At 37.9% G+C, this 9,210-nt stretch overlaps 1 long non-coding RNA gene across 1 annotated transcript; it reads left to right on the forward strand.

Moving 5' to 3' along the window:
* Window positions 1–5,082: 5,082 nt before the first annotated feature.
* On the forward strand, window positions 5,083–5,783 carry LOC121977444. Its single transcript, XR_006110832.1, has 2 exons — window positions 5,083–5,146; window positions 5,619–5,783. It is a non-coding gene; the product is annotated as an uncharacterized LOC121977444 (long non-coding RNA).
* The last annotated feature ends 3,427 nt before the right edge of the window (window positions 5,784–9,210 follow it).

Consider the following 9,210-nt stretch of genomic DNA (forward strand, 5'->3'; position numbering starts at 1 on the left):
CTCATTACCCTACTTCTTACCTTAATCCATAGTCCAGCAAATCCATAGCAAAGACAACTTGCTGTAGGGACAGAGATAGCCGTTGGAAATCAAGAAACGCCCTGCAATGCACTGTCTGGATCAAAATGAAGCTCAAGAAATCGACATCCAAACAACAACCAAATTAACTATATCAGAAGAAACACACTTACCCTAATGTGCGAACAGCGATCAGATGCCTATCTCTCAACCAAACATTGTTCTGTTGAAATCAACCCTAGCAAAGATTCAATTCCTTCCAAGAATCAATCTAATTATACATTAATCATCTCATTACCCTACTTCTTACCTTAATCCATAGCCCAGCAAATCCATAGCAAAGACAACTTGCTGTCGGGACAGAGATAGCCGTTGGAAATCAAGAAACACCCTGCAATGCACTGTCTGGATCAAAATGAAGCTCAAGAAATCGACATCCAAACAACAACCAAATTTCCAGAACAACCTGAGCACCTTACCTCTTGTAATTCTTCCCTTCTGTTCGATTCTCAATCACAGATGGTTGCTGCCGGAAGAAGACTCCACAACCAAATTACTTCAACAACCTAATGTCTCTGGTGAGCAAGGGGAAAAATATGAATTGATCACATAACATCTCAATCATCAAATGAAACATGATGCCTTACCACTTGATACACTTCTTCCTCTCTGCCGACTTCTGGTGGCGAAGAAATACTGTGTGTTAGCGTCGTCTAAATGCTCGGGCACTAGAAGAGGCTGACGGCACTGCGGTGGTCAGTGACTAGCTAAGGCACAGCCTAAAAGGGCTCGGCTAGGGCACGGCGTCGGCAAGTCTCGGCTAGGGCATGGCGTCGGCAGTGGAAAGATGGCCGGCTGTCGGCTGTGGTAGCGGCGGCACGTCGCTCAGCGAGGAGGAAGAGCACCCGGCGATGCTGTCGGGTGGAGAAGGCCGGCGTCGCGAGAGATAAGGGAAGAAGGGCTCGACTCGGGCAGAGGAGAAGAAGAATTTGGTTCGGCGTCGGGCAGAGGCAAGAAGAAGTGGCCGAGAGGTTTTTGTCGCGAGGGGGGGGGGAACTGCCTCGACACCGGTTAGGGCACGCTGGCACAAGCGTCGCCGGCGCTTGGGAGAAGAAGAGAAGAAGAAACTGCCGCAGGCAGTTAAGGCTTCGGCGTGAGAGAAGAAGGGAAGAGGGCGCGCGGGTTCGGCGAGGAAGAGAAAACGGAGGAAAGAAGAAAAAGAAATAAAGAAAAGAAATATAAAAAGAAAAGGAAATATAAACATTTCCTCACTTAAATAGGGTAGCCTAAACAGGCTTTCCCGGAACCCAAATTTTATCCCCCGTTAACTCGCCCATACAAGCTCCGAAAAATTTCCAAAAAATTTCCAAAAATTCCCTTATTAATATTTGCCTATTTTCGGTATTTTACAGTAGCAGACCGAACAGCCCTTGTTTGAGGTTTTGTTTCTCCTTGTGTTAGAACTGCCGAGAGTTTTCAAGGCTTAGAGGTGTTCGGTTGGGGAAATATAGCACTCCCTGTTGGTGCCATTAGTTCCTTGATTATGATATTGGTTCATGCTGTTAGTTAAATTTATGCTATTACAGAATTGAAGCTCTTTATACCGGGTAGATTAGAGCATCTCTTGCATGGAATTCCTGTTTTGAATTCTTGTTAAATCGGACAGCCCTGATTCTAGCCTATGGTTGTCTTTTAAGCGTGCCTTTAATTCTTAAATGTGGTACCCGTGTAAGTCTAATTGCTGCCATAAATTCCAGCAAAAAGGGATTCCTTTGCCCTGTTTTTACAGCATGATAGAGAGTGTAAAGTTGTATTCTTTTGCTTTTATTACAGCATACTTAGAAATCCCCAAAATTAGCTTCCTTTTGCTTTTATCACAGCATGTTTAGGAAATCTAAATAAGCCTCTTTTGGTTTATTTTACAGCATGTTTAGTAAGTCTAAGTTAGCTTTCTTTTGCTCTATTTTACAGCATGTTTAGCAAGTCTAAGTTAGCTTTCTTTTGCTCTATTTTACAGCATGTTTAGCAAGTCTAAGTTAGCTTTCTTTTGCTCTATTTTATAGCATGTTTAGAAAGTCCAAGTTAGCTTTCTTTTGCTCTATTTTGTAGCATGATTAGTAAGATTAGATTTGCTTCTTTTGCTCTTATCACAGCATGTTTAGAAGGTTCAAATTAGCTTTCTTTTGCTCTTATCACAGCATGTTTAGATAGTCCAAATTAGTTCTCTTTTGCTCTATTTTGTAGCATGATTAGTAAGATTAGATTTGCTTCTTTTTGCCTTATTTTATAGCATGTTTAGAAGGCCCAAAGTTACTTTCTTTTGCCCCATTCTATAGCGTGATTAGTAAGTTCAGATGTGCTTTCTTTTCCTTTATTTACAGCATGTTAGAAGTTCAGATTTTGCTTTTCTCTTGCCTTGTTGATAACATGCTTAGAGAGAGTTCAGATTTACTTTCCTTTATGTTAATTTTATATTGCATGCTTGGTTAGTTGTAATCCTATACTTGTTAGATATATCTATAGGATTCTAATAGGCTTCAATAAAGAATTATAAGAAGCATGAGTAAAGAAAAAACTAAAGTCTAGTTAAAAAGAGATAACAAGTAAATTAAAGTAAGAGGCTAGTACCCGACTTCCGAGGTTGTTGTTAAACAAATCCAGGTGACCAATTCCGAGGTTTTGGCCCTGGTAAGACCGAGGTCTTTATACTCATAGGGCTGGAGGCTCGCTACCCCAGTCACTATTAGAGAGCGCGCAAAACAAAGATGGTACTAAGTCTGGGCCCAAAGAAAAGAAGAAAAGAAAAGAAAAGAAGAACAAGAAGAAGAAAGTGAAAGAGAAATTAAAAGATTAATTTCTAGTATAAGAAAAGTAAGAAGAACAAGAAGAAGAAAGTGAAAGAGAAATTAAAAGATTAATTTCTAGTATAAGGATATAAGAAAATGAAACAAGTTTATGCTTAGAATCAATAAAAGTTTAGTTCTTTAATTCTAAGCCTACAGTAGTAGTTTCATTACTTTCCTGTCAGTTAGTGAGCATGTTTAGTATTCAGTTTTATTTCTGTATACCATGAGTACATGCAGCTTTGCTTTAGCATTTCAGTTTCAGTATTATCGCATTACTTTTATGCACTTCGAGTTTTGTGAGATAGATTAGTACTTACTAAGCGTTTTCGCTTATAGATCTTTTTTCTTTCCTCCTACTGCAGATAAAGGAAAAGCTAAGATATGAAAGGGAGGCGACAGGATGGTGGTGATGATGAAGGTGTGTGATGTCTGGACTATGGAGAGATCCAGAGGGTGCTACCAAACCTGCAGGACCTATTTGATTAGAGTTTATGCTTTAGTTCTTTTCTTTAACACTATTATGTAGTTTTTGAGATTGTAGTTGAGTTTATTTCCGCATATGCATTTAGTCACTTTAATTATTTGTGGAGTGATATAGTTGGTTGTTTTACTGGAGTAGTCTTTTCTTTTACTGTTGTTTTCATAACTGCGTGGTTGTGAAAAATATGTTCCAGCCGCCTGTGGCTGCGTATATATCTTATGTACTATGGATTTGGTCACCGGTACAGGGGAGACTCTGCCGAAATTTTTCGGTAGGGATTCCTCTAGGGCCGTGATAAATCTAACTGATTCTAATAATGGCGTCAGTGACACTAGTAAGTAGAGTAGTAGTTAGGTAACGGTCGCCCTTAGAGAGTAGTAGTAAGAAGGGTGGTCGTTACATGGCCCTCCTCTCAGCCTCTCCTCTCCTCTCAATAGGGCTACAACCTTCTCTTCACCCGCAACCCCTTGCAGTGCTTTGGCTTCCTTGCCGCTTTTTGTCGCTCAGGCCATGGTCGTGGATCCTCCTTTTTGGAGGCAGCTTTTGTTGGCCCAGGTGTGCTCGCTACATGCGTTTTTGGGTTGTTTGCTCCGGCTACTCCAGGGGTTCAAGGGCTCGTCTTCAGAGAGGCCGCGCGGCCGCTTCACAGTCGTCTTCTATCCATCTGGCCGGTCAGCAGCTTCTGCGCGATGGTGCCGACCGCATCGACCTTCGTCACCGCATAGTTGTTGCCGCCATTGCCGTCGCTGATCGTCCAGGCATTGGCGCTCGTGGCCGCACCTGGCAGTGTGGCTGCTCCTGGACGGGGCTGCTCCGGTGTTTTAAATTCCGATACAGTACTTATCCGCTGTTTGTATGCTTATCCAGTTACAATGATGGTTGATTTTGTAACCTTGATTCAATCAACTCATTTTAGGTCAACATTTTATGTTATTTCTTTGAACGGTAAGAATTTGGACTTGCTAAGTCTCAGTAATTTATTCATGCATTGAATTTGTGCTTTCCATCAAATTACGCCTCTGATTTCTCATCTTATCTCCTAAGTAGAATGATAGTTGGCTTGATTTTGTGGGTTCGGCTTATCAACAAGAGTCGTCTACTGAAATTGATCATCATTCATGGCCAAAAAAATAACATTTATAGCTGCTAAAAGAACAAAGTTTAGAGAGACTAAAATGTTAGTGTAAAAAGTACAAATGATTTATTATGTAAAGGTATTGACTAAATTTGTAATTTTGTTTGTGCAGGTCTCGCTCGGTGTAGTTGGAGACACTCGTATCATAAAGCACTTTTGTAGATCTTCCCCGTGGTATTCTAGCCTATCTTTAATATGCAAACTTACCAAACTTATATCTCACTGAGTTTTTTATATACTGTCTCAGTTATAATTTTATTTATTTTATCAGTTAATACATTGTATTTGTTTCTACAGGTCATTAGAGGTGACATCTAATATTTTTTTCCCTCTTATTCTACAAGCTATTTGAAGAAAAATGGTAAGTTTTTGAAAGTTCCTTTTTATGAATCAAATTTGCAATTTACTTTATCTTATATTGGAATTTTTAGCTCCGCTCTAAGTCAGATTCCTCCGCGTGACGATGATGATGATGGCGACGATGATAACAATGATGCTGGTGATGTTATTTCATGATTTTAATTATGTCTGATGATTATTTGTCTCATAATTAGTGTTTTATACATTAAACCATGTCATGTTAACTTTTCTAATTTTTATTTTATTTAATATTGTTAATTTGTTTTTAACATGATTGGTGAGGCGAAATATGTATCGGAGAAAAAAGTAAGTATTAAATAACACACTCGTAGTTGAACATGTTATACTTTTAATTATATTTATTTATTTTTAAATCAGTTATATTTGAAAAGTTAAATAAAGGTATCAATCTTTTTATATATTTGTTGAAATTTGCTATTACTGCATTATTACTTCAAATTCCAAATTATGATTAGAGTTTGCCTAACAACCAAGTAACTATGAGTACTTAAAGACTAGTATTAACTAATTGCTCATATATTAGTTTGTGCTTTCTTCATTTGAGACATTTTCATATTATAGGAATTTTAAGAATACATCTCATTCTCTCTATGTTTGATGAAATACAATATTTGTAAAACTTGTTTGATAAGGTGAAATATGGTATATCATAACAATTTGATACAAATGAAACTGTTAGAATTGTGAGATTGTTAGAATTTAAGTTATTATCTTTCTGGTTACACATGATCTGGTTTATTCGTTTGTTTGTATGCAGGAAGAGAAGAGTTGATGGGGATGAAAGCTTTTGTGGAGAAAGAAGATGAGTTGATGTATCTTAGTTTTTTTTAAAATTTAACTCCTTGTTTAACTTCTTGGATTATTAGACTTTATAAATATTTGAGTGTTGAACTTGTATAATATTTTGGAGTCGTTTGAAGAAGATGTTGAGAACTTTGAATTTGTTGTATTGTGATTTGATTTCAATTATTAATATATGTATCTGAAATAGGATGTGTTGAATGTATATATTGTGTTATTTGTGATATTGTTAATTAGGATGTGTTGAAAGTCTATATTTTGTTATTTGAATTTGTTATATATATTTATTTGAATTTATTGTAGAAATGTATAGTTGCTGGAATTTTTTTTTAATTTAGGAACGAATTTGGCAACGAAAATAATTTGTCCCAAACTTATCCATTGATAATTTTGCAATAAAAATTTTTTTGTTCCAAATTTTGTCCCAGATTCTGGGACGAATATGCGGATTCGTCCCAGAATTTGGGACGAAACTGCGGATTTGTTCCAGTATTTGGGACGAAATTTGGAACGAATATTTATTTTTTAAATGAAATTAGTATTTTCGTTGCCAAATTCGTTGTAAATTTTGCAGCAAAAATAATATTCGTTGCAATGTGCCATGAAAATTAGCAACAAATTTGGCAACGAAAATATAATTTGTTGCCAAATTTGGGACAGATTTGGCAACAGAATTAAATCCATCCCCAAATTCGTTGCTAAGTTTGCAACAAAATAAATTTTCGTTGCAAAATTGTATAGTATTTTGGGGCAAATAGAGTTTTTTGTTGCAAAATTGGCAACGAATTTGGGGACGAAAATATTATTCGTCGCCAATTTTGTCCCCAAATTCGTTGCCAAATTTCCAACGAACAAATATTTGTTCCAAAATTTGGCATCAATAATTTTGGGACGAAAATATTTTCGTCCCAAATTTTGTCCCTAAATATTTTGCAACGAATTTTTTTTTCAAATTCATCCCAAAATTTGTCCCAGAAGCCTTTATTTTTTGTAGTGCTCGATGACTTGATCTCACAAGTCATAGGTATAGAAATATCAAGTTGACACATGAGTATGCGTTGGAGAATGTATACTGAATGACTCGCCATGAGAAAGTATCATGGATTGTTATATGAGTGTCATATACTTTCTCATGTGGCTATTAGTATGACTACTAGTCTTTGGACCTGAAGTCACCACGGTTCCCTACATAAAGAGTTGCATACTTTGGCTTCGTCAAACGTCACCCGTAACTGGGTGGACTATAAAGGCGATTACTAGGTATGTAACAAATTATGAGGAGGGATGTGAGTGATGTAGATGGGATCTATCCCTCCTATATGACGGGAGTGACATCATGATTCTTGATAGAGTGAGACCACTAAGTGCATGACCATGTCCAAATGAGTCAATATGATGATATTGAGCTCATTTATTTAGAGTGAGTCTACTTGGAGTTCAAGATGTAGATTGATTAGAGGATGACACGGTCTATGCCTCATTTGATCAATCTAGATGTCAAGGATAGAAGGACATTGTCACATATTGTGAGAGTTACAATTAGTAGTCACAAAGGTGATGTTGGATCTCAACATTGTTGTAACTTGGGTAGTAATGATGTGTTGCTAGATACCGCTCATTACTTATGCTTCTAAATGGGTTTAGGAGCATTGCCAACGTTACAAGAACTTATAGGTTTACACACGAAGGGCAATTAGATGGAGAATAGGTTCATATGATGAACCAAGAGGATTAGGTTCATGTGATGAACCAAATTAGATTAAGGGTAATCCAAATTAGACTAATTGAGTTGGACTCAATTTGATTCATGTGTTGAATGAGTCTAATTTAGATTATGACTCATTGAATCAATTTAATTCAATGAATAGAGATTCATTAAATTAAATAGACTCGAATCAATGGTTGGATTTGATCAACCATGGGACAATTTTAGTCAAGTTTGACTTGACCAAATACCAACTCATTTGTGACTTGGCATGGGCCGACCAATGATGGTGTTCCACATCATCAAGAGCCACCTCATTGTGTGCCACCTCATGAGGAAGACCAAGAGTCATGACTCTTGGTATTACATGGTGGTATAAAACCTCTAGAAAAGTGGCCGACCACTTTATGCAAGCACTCAAGGTGAATTCAAGTCATCTTCTTCCTCCTCTCTTCTCTATTCTCCTTCTCCTCCATTGCCGAGCCATCCAAGAGTGCTAGCACTCTCTAGGTGGTTTATCTCCATCTCTTGTCCATGTGGATGCGTATAGAGGAGTATACATTTGACACTCTCGAGATCCGGCAACTCTTTTGGACGAGCGGGATAAGCGAAGGGCTTCGCAACAAGGGTAACACTTCTTGTTCATGTAGATCTAAGATAGATCTTGGTTAGAAACTTGTACATGATTTATTTTATATATCTTCGCACGGATCCGTGGCAAGACTTCGAGGTTTCCGTAACGTAAAAAGCGGTTTTTGCGGCTCGAAAGTCCCAACAGACAGATTGATGGGGGCGCTGGGGCAAACGTAGTCGTCATTTGCCACCATTGCCACCCTTAAAAGGCGAACAACCCCACCTATCACTTGTCTTCTCAGTCATCATGATTTACCTTTTCCATGTTGATCATGAGACGGATTGACGAAGCACGAGGGACGAGCAAACGTATTCACCTTCTGCCACGTTAAAAGTTGAAACGGAGTAGAACAAAAAGAGCTATGCTTTCCCACCGTCGTCCTGCATTATTGCTTCAGCCTTCAGATCGAGCTTGCCTCCCTGCTCACGTTTATAGCATTACCAACACGATTCACTATGCGACGATGCAGCTTTTGCTTCGATTATAGTCACATTATATAATTTATATTTTATTAGTGGATGTGAGTGAGTGAGTGAGTGGCAGAATTAAATATTGACACACTTGCCAGCTCTTTATTTCAGTGCTTCTCTGCTGCCTTCACTGTTAGCTAGAGCCCTAAAGTCAATCATTTGATGATTGTATTATGGATTTGTTGTATCATATTCTATATAAATAAAGCATTTGGTTTTTTGTTATTATACTTACTTGTATTGGTGCCAAATAAACTAAGTATAATAACGTCCTTGAGTAGAAGGTTCTTACCTATATCAATCGGTTAGCTGAACCAATAGTGAGATGATATAGGGAACACTACTCTTAATCATTCCTAGTCGAGTATTAACATTCAGGGACAATGTTAATGCAATAAGACTAGCATGTAGGTCAACTCGATGACTTGATCTCACAAGTCATGGATATAGAGATATCAAGTTGACACATGGGTATGCATTAGAGAATGTATACTGAATGACCCGTCATGAGAAAGTATCACGGATCGTTATATGAGTGTCATATACTTTCTCATGTGGCTATTAGTATGACTACTAGTCCTTGGACATGAAGTCACCATGGATCCCTACATAAGGAGTTATGTACTTTGGTTTCGTCAAACGTCACCCGTAACTGGGTGGACTATAAATATCGAATATGCAGAGGGATGTGAGTGATGTAGATGGGATCTATCCCTCCTATATGACGGGAGAGACATCG

This window comes from Zingiber officinale, chromosome 4B (assembly GCF_018446385.1).
Source record: "Zingiber officinale cultivar Zhangliang chromosome 4B, Zo_v1.1, whole genome shotgun sequence".
In the NCBI taxonomy this organism is placed as follows: domain Eukaryota; kingdom Viridiplantae; phylum Streptophyta; class Magnoliopsida; order Zingiberales; family Zingiberaceae; genus Zingiber; species Zingiber officinale.